Genomic DNA, 14235 nt, shown 5'->3' on the forward strand with positions numbered 1-14235 from the left:
GTATCTCAGCTTTTCTGAGTTCTGGAGTCCTAGTGAGTCATGGAACCTGAAGGTGGTCTTGGGAACTCCCTTGCAGTAATTAAAAAAAAAAAAAAAAGATTTTATTTACTTGAGAGAGAGAGAGCACAAGCAGGGGGGGAGAGGGAGAAGCAGGCTCCCTGCTGAGTTGGGAGTCCGATGTAGGACTTGATCTCAGAACCCTGGGGACCAGGACCTGAGCCAAAGGCAGATGTGTAACCAACTGAGCCACCCAGTCGTCCTCCTTGCAGTCATTTTGTATTTGGTGTCTCACTGATTCATTCATTCATTCCCTGTCGATTTTGGCCCTGCCACATGCCAGGAGATGGGTCTACAGAGTGTGCTAAAGGGCCTCTGGGTCCAGGGTGGGCTCTGAACAGGACATGGACAGTGACAACACAATGTTCATGCTGCCATGGGGGGCATTAGGGGAGGACAGGCTGCTTCTGATTCAGCCAGTAAGGAGGTGCCCTGGAGGGTACTGATGCTGAGGACACGGAACAAGCTGGGCTTGGACAACACAGGAATGACTGGAAATAAACCTGGAAAGATGGGCTGTGGGGGGTGAATTCAGAGGCTTCAAGGCCAGACCACATCCTGATGGCCACAGAGAACCCCTGAGTGAGGCTGTATGGAAAAGTGAAAGGCTCATGCCTGTGACAGAACAAAGGCATGGCTCCAGCAGGCACATAACCAACGTCTGGACTGAGCAATGGCTGCCCAGCTCCTACATTTCATCTTTCCCTAAGTCAGCCAGATGGCTCAACCTGCTTCTTCAAGGACATTACATTCTAGAGCTGCCTCTTTACAGTAAATGCCCCTGGCATATGCTGAAAAGGATGGAGGGATTATTGCCACTCTGTCCCTATATGCCAACTCTAGTATTTTCTTTTTTTTTTTTAATTTTTATTTATTTATGATAGTCACAGAGAGAGAGAGAGGAGAGAGAGGCAGAGACACAGGCAGAGGGAGAAGCAGGCTCCATGCACCAGGAGCCCGATGTGGGATTCGATCCCGGGTCTCCAGGATCGCGCCCTGGGCCAAAGGCAGGCGCCAAACCACTGCGCCACCCAGGGATCCCCAACTCTAGTATTTTCATCTTGAAATATGAGTGGCTTCTCGCTAGGGGCCTCAGGCAAGTGGTTTAACCTCTCAAAATCTCAGCTCCTTGGGGCACCTGGATGATGCAGTTAAGCATCCAACTCTTGTGTTCAGCTCAGGTCATATCTGGATCATAAGATCATGCCCTGCATGGGGCTCATGCTCAATGAGGAGTCTGCTTGGGATTCTTTCTCCTCCACCTCTCCCTAAATATATAAATAAATAAATATTTTTTTAAAAACCTCAGCTCCTTGTCTATGAAGTGGGGATAAAAATATCTGCATTTCAGGGCTGCTGAGGAGAATAAACAAAACAATGTATGTAAATGCTTATGAAGTGCTAAAGTCTTACATAAATGTCACTGGCTCAACTGATTTTAATGAAGTCCTCATGCTGAAGCTGATGAATGACACACAGTCTTTTTAAAAACCACGACTTTATGACACAGCACATTTCAACATTATAAACTTTACTTTCTGGCAGAGGAGCAAAACAAAACCACATAACCCAAAACCATATGGCCTGAGTTAACACAAGGCACAAACAACTGAAAAAGCATCTTTGTTTTTTAAAGATTTATTTACTCATTTTAGAGAGAGTGAGCTCATGAGCAGTGGGGGGGGGGGCGGGGGGGGGGACAGGGGTAGAAGGAGAGAGAGGGGAAGCAGAATCCCCGCTGCGGAGCTCAATCTCTGAACTCCGAGATTATGACCAGAACCAAAACTAAGAGTCAGACTCAACTGACTGAGCCACCCACCTGCCCCCCCAAAAAGCATCTTTAAGGTTTGTTTTTGTTTGTTTGTTTTCATTTTTGCTTGGCAAAACTGGAACAAGCTCTTTCAGGCTTGCTGAAACCGTCCAACCTGTGGATCTCTCCCACCATCTGGTGGACTTCTGTGGGAGCCTGTATGATGGAGAATGGGAGGGGCTGTTGCTCCCCTTTAAGGCTCACTCTGGCTTTCTCACCCAACTGGGTGACACTGCAGAGAGGCGTATGATGAGCAAGGGGGCTGCTCTGCACTGGTCCTGAGTTCCTGACATTCAGAGGGCCCTCTGCCAGATGAAGAACACCACACCAAGGACAGACAGAAGGTCTCTGCCATGTTTGGCATATCCCCAGTTCACTGATAGATGAAAACCAAAGAGTTGCTGAGGGTTTTCTGATACTCACTGCCCTCACATGGTGTCCCCTGGGAATGAATTTTCTGATGCTGGGCCACAGATCTGCTCCAGCTGAAGACTTTCTCACATTTATGACATTCAAAGGGCTTTTGTCCAGTGTGAATCCTCTGATGCAAAATGAGGGCCGTAGACTCATGGAAGGTTTTCTGACACAGGCCACATATGAAGGGCTTGGCACACGCATGGATGTGCTGGTGCTACATGAGGTGTGTGCTGTGGCTGAAGGCTTTGCTGTATAGATTGCACACATAGGGCCACTCCCCTCTGTGCACCCTGTAGTGCTCAGTGAAGGGTGACATCTGGATGTAAGCCTTGTCACACTCATTGCACTTGTAGAGCTTCTCCCTGGTGTATGTCCTGAGGTGGAGGGTGGGGGAGGAGCTCTGCACAAAGGCCCTGCCACAGTTGCCACACACAAAGGGCTTCTCCCCAGGGTGGATCCTCTTGTGCTGGGTAAGGAACTTGCTCTGGCTGAAGGTCTTCCCGCATTTTCCACAGGGGTAGGGCCTCTCGCTCGTGTGCATCTGCTGGTGCAGGACCAGGGCTGAAGAATCCCCAAAGGGTTTCCTACATTCACCACATATGAATGGTTTCTCACTACTATGAATCTTGAGGTGCTGGGTCAGGTAAGAGGCCTGGCTGAAAGTCTTCCTATTCTCTACACGTGTAGGGCTGCTCACCAGTGTGCACCTGCTGGTGTCTGGCCAGGGAGGACCTCTGGCTGAAAGCACACGGCCACAATCCCTGCATGTGTATGGCTTCTCACCTGTGTATGTCCTCAGGTGCTTGCTGAGGGATGAGCTCTGGTTGAAGGTTTTCCCACATTTCCCACATTCCTGGCATATGTATGGCTTCTCTCCTATGTGGTAGTGCTCATGCTCAGCCAGGGAGGAGCTGAGGTTGAACGCCTTGCAGCACTTGTGGCACTCATAAGGCCTCTCTCCTGAGTGGGTCCTGTGGTGGATCAGGAGGGCTGGGGCGTCAGCAAAGGCTCTGCCACACTCACAACAGAGGAACGGCTTCTCCCCAGTGTGGACTTGCTGGTGCTGCATGAGGTGAGTGCTCTGACTAAAGGCATGCCCACAGTCACCACAGGTTTACAGCTTCTCACTTGTGTGCACCCGCTGGTGTTTGGCCAGGGATGGGTTCTCTCAGAAGCGCTTGTGGCAGTGGCTGCACGCATAGGGCTTCTCACCTGTGTGGATGTGCTAGTGCTTAACAAGGGTCGAGTTCTTGCTGAAGGCCTGTCCACACTCCTGGCATGTATTTGGCTTCTCACTAGTGTGGATTCTCTGGTGTTGAACAAGATGTGCGCTCTGTCCAAAGGCCTTCCCACACTCCTTGCCCGTGTAGGGCTTCCATTTAATGGGAATCTGAAAATAAATAAATAAATACATAAAATAAAAAAAAATAATGGGAATCTGTTGATAAACCACAGAGCATGCATTCTTGCCAAAGGCATCTTCCCACCCACCACACTCCAATGTGTCCTCCCTACTGTGAGTTCCTTGTGGGTGACGAAGGTCTGGAAAGGAACTAAGGGCCTCCATACACTTTCTCCTTGGCAGGGGTGCCCCTGATCTAGGACTGAAACACAGGCAAGGCCCTTCTTGCCAACATAGCTCGTGGAAGCTTGAGCCCTTGGGGAATTGCCCCCATGCTCAATGAGGAATGGGTTCCAGGAGAAGGTTCTAGCAAGGCTCCAGTCTGGGCTTTTCTTCCCCTTGCCGAGTGTCACTGCTTGGCATTGTCTTTCTGCCACCTGGCCCTCATGCTCTGTGACTTCTCTGGATGGTGTGCCAGAAATCCTGCCCTGTGAATCCCATTGTTATCTGCTCTTGAGGAAGAAGAGCTTTCTTTAGAGGCAGCCATGCACCTTAGTGCCTAGGCTCTGAGTCTGAAAAATAAGCAAAGAAACATTCTCAAGCCCTAACCTGAATGTGCACTGCCAATCTATGAGGGATGGACAGAACCTCAGCAGTCACACTGGGACAGTGCAGACCCATGGCTTTCAATGGTACTCCTGCAGATAAGGACAGAAGAGTGGATCAGTCCAGAAGATCTCTACAGCCTTGGTGATTCCCTAGGACTTACAGGACTCAACAGAGTCATACTCATGGCTGTGACTGATTAGAGCAAAAGGACACTGGGCAAAACCAGCAAAGGGAGAAGGCACAGGGGGCAGAGTCCTCTCCCAGTGGAGCCACACAGCACACGCCAAACCCCTCTAGCACTGGATTCTGACACATAAAGTGTCGTCTACAGTTTGTTAGAGACTCAGTGCCCAGGGTTTTACTAGGGGCTGGCCACATATGCACCCACTACGTAGCATGTACCAAAATTTCAGACTCCCAGAAGGAAAGTAGGCATTTGGTATAAATCACACTATTTGTACAAATTGCTTACATGCAGTGAACCACTCTTATCATTCAGGGAATGGTGGGAATCTTCCCACGATCCAAGTTTCCAGACACCAGCCAAAGGCCAGCCCTGTATCAGGCCTTTTGAAGAATGGTGACCTCATATCTGCTGTCAACCCTCTTCTGCACAATGGGCAAGGAAGGGGTAGAATGGAACACAGATAGGCATGGGCCAAGGCTGAGAGTCACCCCACCTGTCAGCTGCCATTGGGATTGTTTTATAACCAAACACTTACTGCAACAGGGCCTGGTCAAACAGAATGTCCAAAAAATCTGGACATGAATGTGCATAGAGCACTGTTCCCAGAGGTTAGAAGCCAGACAAAAATAAATAAATAAATAAATAAATAAATAAATAAATAAATAAGAAGCCAGACAAAAAGGATACACATAACATGACATATATCTATATGAAAAATAAATGAATTTGGGATGCCTGGGTGGCTCAGCAGTTTGGTGCCTGCTTTCGGCCCAGGGTGTGATCCTGGAGACCCGGGATCCAGTCCCATGTCGGGCTCCCTACATGGAGCCTGCTTCTCTCTATCTCTGACTCTCTTTGTATCTCTCATTAATAAATAAATACAATCTTTTTTAAAAAAGAAAAAGAAATGAATTTATATGAATACATTTATATAAACTTCATTTATCTGAAAGGTCAGAACAAGCAAATCATAGAGACAGAAAGCAGATTGGTGGCTGGCAGGTCCGGGGAAGTGACTACTAAATGACTGTCAGGTGTTTTCAGGCTCTTGCAACTACTAGATCCTTTCTGTTTGATGTATATTGCACCTCCTTTTCCCAGGAGGAGAAATAAACTGATCTGAAGCATCATGACTGTAGTTACGATACTGTATTGTATACCTCAAATTTCCTAAGAGTTGATTGGAAGCGTTCTCACTACAGAAAGAAACATCACAACTCTGTGAGTTGATGGATATATAAATTAGCTTGATAGTGACCATTTCATAATGTATATCAAAATACCATGTTGTATACTTTAAATATGTACAATTTTTATCTGTCAATTATACCTTTAAAAAAGCTGGGGGAAAAGATTAACTTTAAAAAATACCTGATCTGGGGATCCCTGGGTGGCTCAGCAGTTTAGTGCCTGCCTGCCTTTGGCCCAGGGTGTGATTTTGGAGTCCTGGGATCAAGTCCCACATCTGGCTCCCTGCACAGAGCCTGCTTCTCCCTCTGCCTATGTCTCTGCCTCTGTGTGTGTGTGTGTGTGTCTCTCATGAATAAATAAATAAAAATCTTTCAAAAAAATACCGATCTGATAGAATCTTATTTCACTCACCTGGACCTCTCAGGATATCTTTCTCCATAATCCAGGGGTCTTCCCGCTGCTCCAGCTTGGAGATCATATCTGGTTTGCAATCGTGAAGACCTGCCCATAGATATAAAGTAGGAGGGAAGTGTTGACGCTGTTGCCACAACCCAGCCAGGCCCCAACAGGCCCAATAGTGCAGTGTGTGTGCCTCAGGCATGGGAGAGGTCTCTCTGTGGTGATGTGGGGTGGGGCGTCCACTCTGTACAGACGGGATCCAAGTGGGGGACACACATCAGAGCAAGGACATACCTGGGTGTGGGTTGCTGGGGACAAGGCAGGGGATAAATATACACATGTATGTGTGAGCACACATGGAAATACACACATGGGACATGGATAAAAAGGTGACAGGAAGGCCTCACCCAGGGACACCGAGTTGCTGTAGTTCGTCAACATCACGTCATAGTACAGGATCCTCTGCGTGGGGTCCAGCAGCCCCCATTCCTCCTGTATGAAGTCTACGGCCACATCCTTAAATGTCACTGGCTTCTGAAACATCCCACATGCACTGGCTCAACCATGGGCCCTGTCTGACCAGCCCAGCCCCATGGGGAATAGCAAGATTGAATGTTCTGAGAACACTTGATTGTTATGGGGTAAGGGGTGTGGCTCATGTTGTGAGTGGCACTATTATCACCTTGACACTGAGTGCTGTGGTCCCACTGGAATAATTGTGTCTTTGCCAAATTCCTGTTAAAGCTTTATCCCTCAGTATAAAGGTGTTTAAAAGTGGAGCCTTTTGAAAAAAAAAAAAAAGTGGAGCCTTTTGGAGGGGGTGGGGTTAGGTTTAGATGAGGTCATGAGGATCGGGCCCCATGATGGGCCTAATGCCCTCATAAGAAGAGGGAGAGACCAAAGGTGTGCTCTCGCCTTGGCTCTCTCCCCAGTGTGTGAGGACACAGAGAGAAGACAGCTTGTCTGCAAGTCATGAAGAGAGCTCTCACTGGAACTCAGCCTTGCTGACACCCTCATCTTGGACTTCTAGTCTCCAAAACTATGAGGAATAAATGTTTTTTTTTTATTTTTTATTTATTTATGATAGTCACACAGAGAGAGAGAGAGAGAGGCAGAGACACAGGCAGAGGGAGAAGCAGGCTCCATGTACCGGGAGCCTGACGTGGGATTCGATCCCGAGTCTCCAGGATCGCGCCCTGGGCCAAAGGCAGGCGCCAAACCGCTGCGCCACCCAGGGATCCCGAGGAATAAATTTGTTGATTAAGTTCACACACAGTTTACCATATTTTGTTACAGGAGCCTGAGCAGATTAAGACATAGTAATTCCAAAAAAAAAAAAAAAAAAAGACATAGTAATTCCTCATCACTTCCCAAAGCACTCAGCTTTGTGGCCCCCAGAGAAACAGCTGGATGGCCCCTGTCAGCCCCCCATAAAGCCATCTGTCACACCTGCATGGTCTGCATCCTCTTTAGGGCTGGGCAGGGGAGGCCTGGAGGATGGGATGGCACCCAACACCAGCCACATATGCTCTGGGACCAGTAAGTGTCCCCAACCTGGACTTTTTGCTCCACAGCAGCACCCCTAGGCTGTGGCAACAATCCCTCTGCTTGTGTGTTGCTGTCTCCTTGCAGACTCCATGAAGAAAGAGTCTGTCAGCAAGCAACATCAATTTCTTTTTTTTTTTTTAAAGAGATTTTATTTATTTATTCATGAGAGACACAGAGTGAGAGAGGCAGAGACACAGGCAGAGGGAGAAGCAGGCTCCTTGTGGGGAGCCTGACGTGGGACTAGATCGTGGATCTCCAGGATCAGGCCTTGGGCTGAAGGTGGCGCTAAACCGCTGGGCCACCAGGGCTGCCCGCAACATCAATTTCTGAGTAACTACTTACCATTAACACCCAAAGCCCCTAACCACCTTTCTAAATGCTGCTCAGTGCCACCATTCGCTCATTTGCCCATTAATATCTTCCAGGTGTCTGCATATGACAGGCCCTGCTCTGTCCTTTCCTTGGATATTTGCTGATAAGCAGGGTGACCATAAAGAGCCTATGTCCCAGATTGGTCCAGGCCAGGATTTCCTCCAAGGTCCCCTAAATTGACAGGGTCACTAAGCCCCACCCTGCAGTGAAGAGAGAAGGAAGAAGAGGAAGAGGAGGAGGAGTGGCCAGGACAGAGGAAGGGGCCTTGCCCCAGGACTCATTTTCCTTGGGGGCTGTGGCTCCATTCCAGTGCCAAGGTGTAGAAGTACCACAGAAGGAAGAATAGAAAGGAGTATGTCTGATGAGACTGCTGGCATTTTTGAAAACTCACGTGGAAAACATCTGTTGGGAATGCAGTATTGTGGGCCTTGGGCTTGTCTTCCTTGATGCTCTACTGAGAAGGAAGAGCTGGAGGAGGAGAGGGGATGTGAGAGAGGCCAGATCTGCCCTCAGGCTCGAGACCCACACCCCAAAGTCCCCTCATCTCACATCTCTACCCTTGCCAGCCACTAGACTCTTTCCAGGGCCCCCCCACCCCAGACCCTCCCATAGGTATTTCCTCCTACACCAACCACCTGGGCCTGCTCCCTCCTGATTACCTCCCAGGGATTGGCAGAACCATAGCACCCAACACTTACTACATGCTAGGCATGGTGTGGACATCTTACATCACCTTGCTTGATCCTTATTCTGTCCCTCTGAGGGATAGTTAGGATCAACACTACCAGACCTATTTTGCAGGAAGGAAACTAATGTACTGAAGAGCAAGATGCTTGCTTGAGTTGAGCTTCTGCAGTGAAGCACCCCTACTCTTGTTCCCACCTATGACCAGCCCAGATAGTGAATCCTATGGAGAAAGCAGTATCCACATGGACAGACAGAGGGTCCCACACCTCCCAGAATCAGTCTGGGGATGTGACAGCCCACCCGGGCTCTCGTAAAGGGGTCTACACAGCCACCACGGATCCAGGATGACCCAGAGGATGACAAATACTTGGGAGTAGGAAGCTCTGACCTGTGGCTCTACTATGTGCCACTATGTTGCACTAACTAGCCATATCCCTGCTCTGAGCCCATTTCTTCCTGGGTCCCCAGGAGGATGGATGGTGTTATGTCTCAGAAGGTCTTTGTGAAATGAAATATAATATAGGAACACCTCATGGTGTCCTTGCTGCCAGAAGCCACACCACCTTTATACCCTCCATCCCATCCTGGCTCCCAAGCTGGGTAGAAGGTCACTGAGCTCAGGGCTCCACAAGAAGCAGTCCTCTGATTTGATGCTTGGAGGCTGGACCTCAGAACCCTGCCTCTAAAACAGAACTATCCATGAGTCCCTGTGGGCAGCTATAGCTGCCGGTGCTGCAGCTCCATGCCACCCCAGGGTGCAGACTTCTCAAGGCTTGCTGTGCAATTCTGGCCAAGTTTCCTAATACAAGGAAAAAGAGGTACTATCATCACCCTGTTATACAGGTGAGGAGAGGGTCACAGGTTAAATCAAAGGTGTAAAGCAAGTGATGGGTGAGAATCTAAACTCAGGAAGTCAGACTTGAGTCTGCTTTCAAAAATGTATTTTTTTATTTTTATTTTTTCAAAGATTTTATTTATTTATTCATGAGAGACACAGAGACAAGGAGAGAGAGAGGCAGAGACACAGGCAGAGGGAGAAGCAGGCCCCATGCAGGGAGCCCGATGTGGGACTCAATCCCGGGTCTTCAGGACCATGCCCCAGGCCAAAGGTGGCGCTAAACCACTGAGCCACCGGGGCTGCCCCATCAAAAAGATATATTTTTAATAGATGTATGAGTGCTCAGCTCAATGAGTTTTGACCAATGCACACACCTGTATAGGCACTGTCCAGATTAAGCTCTAGAACTTTCTGTGAGGATGAAAATGTGAAGCTATACTGTCCAATTGGCAGCCATCAGCTCCATGTGGCTCCTGAACAGTAGATACACAGGTGGTGTGACTGAGATACTGGATGTATAATTTGAAGTTTAACTGATTCACATTTTTAATATCTCCATGTGGCTCTTAGCTACCATTTCAGACAGCTCAGTACTAGGACTTTCAGCATCACAGACAGCCCCCGTCAGGCACCTCTTCCAGGAAGGTGGAAGCCCCAGCGTGACTGACTGCTGCTGGGACTTCAAACAGCACGTAAGTTGTGCCTATTCTTGAACTTCATACAAAGTAAATTATATGCTGTGTAACAGTCTGAGGTCTCAGCCCAATACTATCAGGTTTACAGACATTGCTGGCAGCAGACACCTGCCAGGATGCCTCCACAGGGATTGTTTGGGGACAAAGTGAGATACCAGGTAGGCAAATGCTCTGAGGGAAAAGCAATAGTCCCAGCTGTCCTGAATTCAGGTCCTATCAGACTCCCAGGAGTGAAGGACTGACATGGGACGTTTTGCACCCCCCAACCTCCAACACACACAAGGGTGAGAGTGGAGAGCTGATCCCTGGGGTCCTGATGTACCCAGTGCCCACACCTTCCTCCCAGTGTCATTCCTAGGCTGTAAACAGTGAGCATGAGGGATAAGTGGAGTCTGTCAGAATTTGGATCAAATCCCCTTACCACTCTCTGCTGGGTGACCTTGGGTTGCTCAATTCATCTAAGCCTGGGCTTTCTATCTGTAAAACTGGGCAATAGTACCTTTTGCAGAGGGTGTTTGTTCATTCATTCATTTACCAAATACTCCATGGAGACTGTGTACCACATCATGAACTTACAGTCTATGATGAATGGGAGCAAGTATAAAGTCTTCAAATGTAGTAAAGTGCTGAAAAGCATAATGTAGATATGTGTGGCACCTGTTTTGGATCAGGTGGTCAGGGAGGTCCTCTGAGGTAATATCTAAGCTTAAATGTTATTCAGTGGCCAGGGGCATGGGCAAAGGGAGAGCTGTAGGTGAAGCCTGGAAACGGGCAGACCCAGAAGGCATGGGAAGAATTGTAGATTTGGTCAAATCAGGGGTCAGCAAACCCATTGCTATACAGAGTGTGAGCTAAGAATAGTTTTTCCATTTTTAAGTGGTTGGGAGGGAAAAATCATCAGAAGATTAATGGTACATGAAATTCAGATATTAGCATTTGATAAAGTTCTGGATTTCATGCGGAAAAAATATGTGAAAAAATTTCTCTCATTAGGTAAGTATCTACCTGACATCTTTGGTTTTGCCTCTTAGCGTACAAAGCTGAAAACACTTGCTACCTGGTGTGGGGTTTTTTTAATTTTTTTTTTAAGATTTTATTTATTTATTCATGAGAGACACAGAGAGAGAGAGGCAGAGACACAGGCAGAGGCAGCAGCAGACTCCTTGTGGGGAGCCCAATGCGGGACTTGATTCCAGAACCCCAGGAGCACAGCCTGATTCAAAGGCAGAAGCTCAAGCACTGAGCCACCCAGGTGCCCCCCAATGAGCCACTCAGGTACCCCGCTACCTGGTATTTAAAGGGAGAGTTTGCCAACTCTGCTGTGACAACCAGGGCAGGGATGGAAGGTTTAAGGGGGACATAGCTTCACTGTTCAGGATTTAAAGACCCCTTCAGGGCAGTATAGAGAGCAATAGAGGGGGCAAGGGAAGGCAGGAGATCTGTGAGGAGATGGTAGTCTTGATTAGACTGAGGATGGCAGAACAGTGAAGGCAGGAGGAGAAGGGCATGTTTTGAGGAAGATCTGGTTTCTGAACATGTCCAGCCCTACCACCACCACTCTGCCATGTGCCTCACCGGCTCCTCAAGATCCATTGCCTGCCACTCTGCTGTCTCTGGGCTGCTTGACCACAGCAGCTTGACCACAGATAGGGGGCATGTGGTCTTAGTCTCAGACAGATCTCAAATTGTAGATGACTCTTGCAGGGCTGGATTCCAGTTCCCAAAGCCACTGCCTCCTCCCATCTACTCCCATATAGCAGTCAGGCTCCTGGCTTTCACTTGGGGGCTCAGGGCTAGGATTCTAGAAATGAAATACTACTGGGTAAGCAAAAGCAACAGGGAGCAGGTGTGGCCATACACAAGTACTTCCCTGGGACAGACCCAAATGCCTCCCTCCTCCAAACTGAAAATATATGTCCACACAAAAATCTGTGAGTGTTCACAGCAGCATTATTCAGGTAAACAAACGTGGTATATTAACAAAATGGAACATTATTCAGCTATAAAAATGAATAAAGTACTGATACATGGCCCAACATGGACTTTAAAAACATTATGTTCAGTGAAAAAAGCCAAACACAAAAAAGCCACATATTGTTTGATCCCATTTATATCACATATCCAGAACAGAGAAAATTAAAAGAAAGTAGATTACTGGTTGCCAGGGGCTGGAGAAAAGGGGAACAGGGAGTGATAACTAAGGGGTAGAGGCCATAGGCACACACTTGAGGTCATGCCTGCAGACACAAAGGAGGTGTCACACATTCAAAACACCCCTTCCCCACAAACATGCATGGTGACACACCTGACCACTCACACACACCTGAGGTCTCATCTGCATACACAGATGGTGTCAGATGTGCAATACACTCTTCCCTTCTGACATGCACAAGCAGTAATACATTCAGGCAAATGCACATACCTGAGGTCACACTTGCACACACAGGCTCCGACACACTGCCCCCCCCCCACATACACACACACCTGAGGTCTCATCTGCACACACAGGTGGTGTCTTGCATGCAGGATACCCTTCCCCCTGAAACGTACATGTGGTGACACATTCAGCCACATGCACAACCTGTTACACCTGCACACACAAGAACGGACGGACTGGGCCCCTCTCACACACTTAAGGGCTCATGCACACACAGGTGGTAACTCACATGCAAAACACCTCTCCTCTCTGACGCGCACACGTGCAGTGTCACATTTGGCCATACACAGCTGAGGTCTCACGGGCACGCACTGGTCTCTTCCTCACATCCCCCGGCATGTGCGCGCGCCCACTGTTCTTCCTCTCTCCCGTCCCCCACCCCAGGGCCGCGCTCCCTTCTGGGCCCCATTCGGCCACTCAGTCACTACCATGGCATGCACACGTGGGCCTCGTCGTCCCTCACACTCACATAAGCCACCACGCCGCCGGAACAGCAGACTCATCACCGCAGCCAACCCCTCACAGAGCGGGAATGGCGCCACCAGCCGTCGACGTGAGTACAATAGCCAAAGACACTTCCGGTCTGCTCTTCCGCCGGTGGCCCGCGCTGAGCTCGGGATATTCTCCCAGAGAGCCCTGCCCGATGCGTGCTGGAAACCGGCCAAGCATAGGGTCAACAGCCTTCTGGGAAAAGGAGTCCAAATGGCGCCCGGCACCAGGGAGGGAGCGTAGGAACCTGGTTGCTCTGCGCCGCTGGAGCGTAGGACCAGTCAGCTACACGCGTAGGCTATGTACTTTTAAATATACAGCGTACCCTTTTCTCTTCGCACACGCACGTACACCCACACATGTCTGGCTATGTATAGTCGGGGAAATTCCCCCCCACACACACACGCACCGTTTCCTGTAAAGCTTCATCAGATTTCCTCTAAGATCCAGTACATTCTTCTGCCTACCCAGGAAACCACACGATTACCTACTTCAGCCTATATGCTAATTTCTTCCAATGACGTCCTACCTTTTTGTTTTCGTCTTTTATTCAAAACCCAATAAAAAAACACGCACTGCACCCGGCCACCGCCTCGTGTGCAGGCTTTCTCACATTAGTTAATCCTCTCAGCCACTTACCTTCGACCAGCATTGTGCAAAAGAACTTTCTAGAGATGAGGAAAATGTAACTAGTGAGCAGTTTAAATGTGGTTATTCACATGAGGAATTCAATTGTTTTAATTTTGGGTGAATTTAAAATTACATTTAAATAGCTACATGTGGCTAGTGACTACCATGCTAGACAACTTGGAACGTCTGGAAGATATTCACCTTGGGTCTCCTTACAAGAAATTTATGGGAGACTGCTCTTCAGACTGGATGAGGAATTCTCCTCAGTTACCTTATGCACAAACGACTTGAGTATCTCTGAAGATGTACAAGGCGATACTGAAAATGGGCAACTTGGCTGTTGGCCACAATTCATGTGTTGTGTGGACTCTCATAATTTGGGCTGATACAGGGACTTTAATGAAATAACTTGAAAACTTATTTACTACTAAAATTTATGTGCTAATTTATAGCTTGGAGGAAAATTCATGGAGTCAAAGCTATTTTACACTTAACTGGTTCCATTAACTCAATCGTCAAACATGTGT

At 48.3% G+C, this 14235-nt stretch overlaps 1 long non-coding RNA gene across 1 annotated transcript; it reads right to left on the minus strand.

The window, feature by feature from the left end:
* Positions 1 to 1571: 1571 nt before the first annotated feature.
* LOC140630856 (uncharacterized) lies at positions 1572 to 13484 on the minus strand. Its single transcript, XR_012028561.1, has 3 exons — positions 13059 to 13484; positions 6025 to 6114; positions 1572 to 3674 (listed from the first exon to the last, which is right to left on the minus strand). It is a non-coding gene; the product is annotated as an uncharacterized lncRNA (long non-coding RNA).
* Positions 13485 to 14235: the final 751 nt, after the last annotated feature.

This window comes from Canis lupus, chromosome 1 (assembly GCF_048164855.1).
Source record: "Canis lupus baileyi chromosome 1, mCanLup2.hap1, whole genome shotgun sequence".
In the NCBI taxonomy this organism is placed as follows: domain Eukaryota; kingdom Metazoa; phylum Chordata; class Mammalia; order Carnivora; family Canidae; genus Canis; species Canis lupus.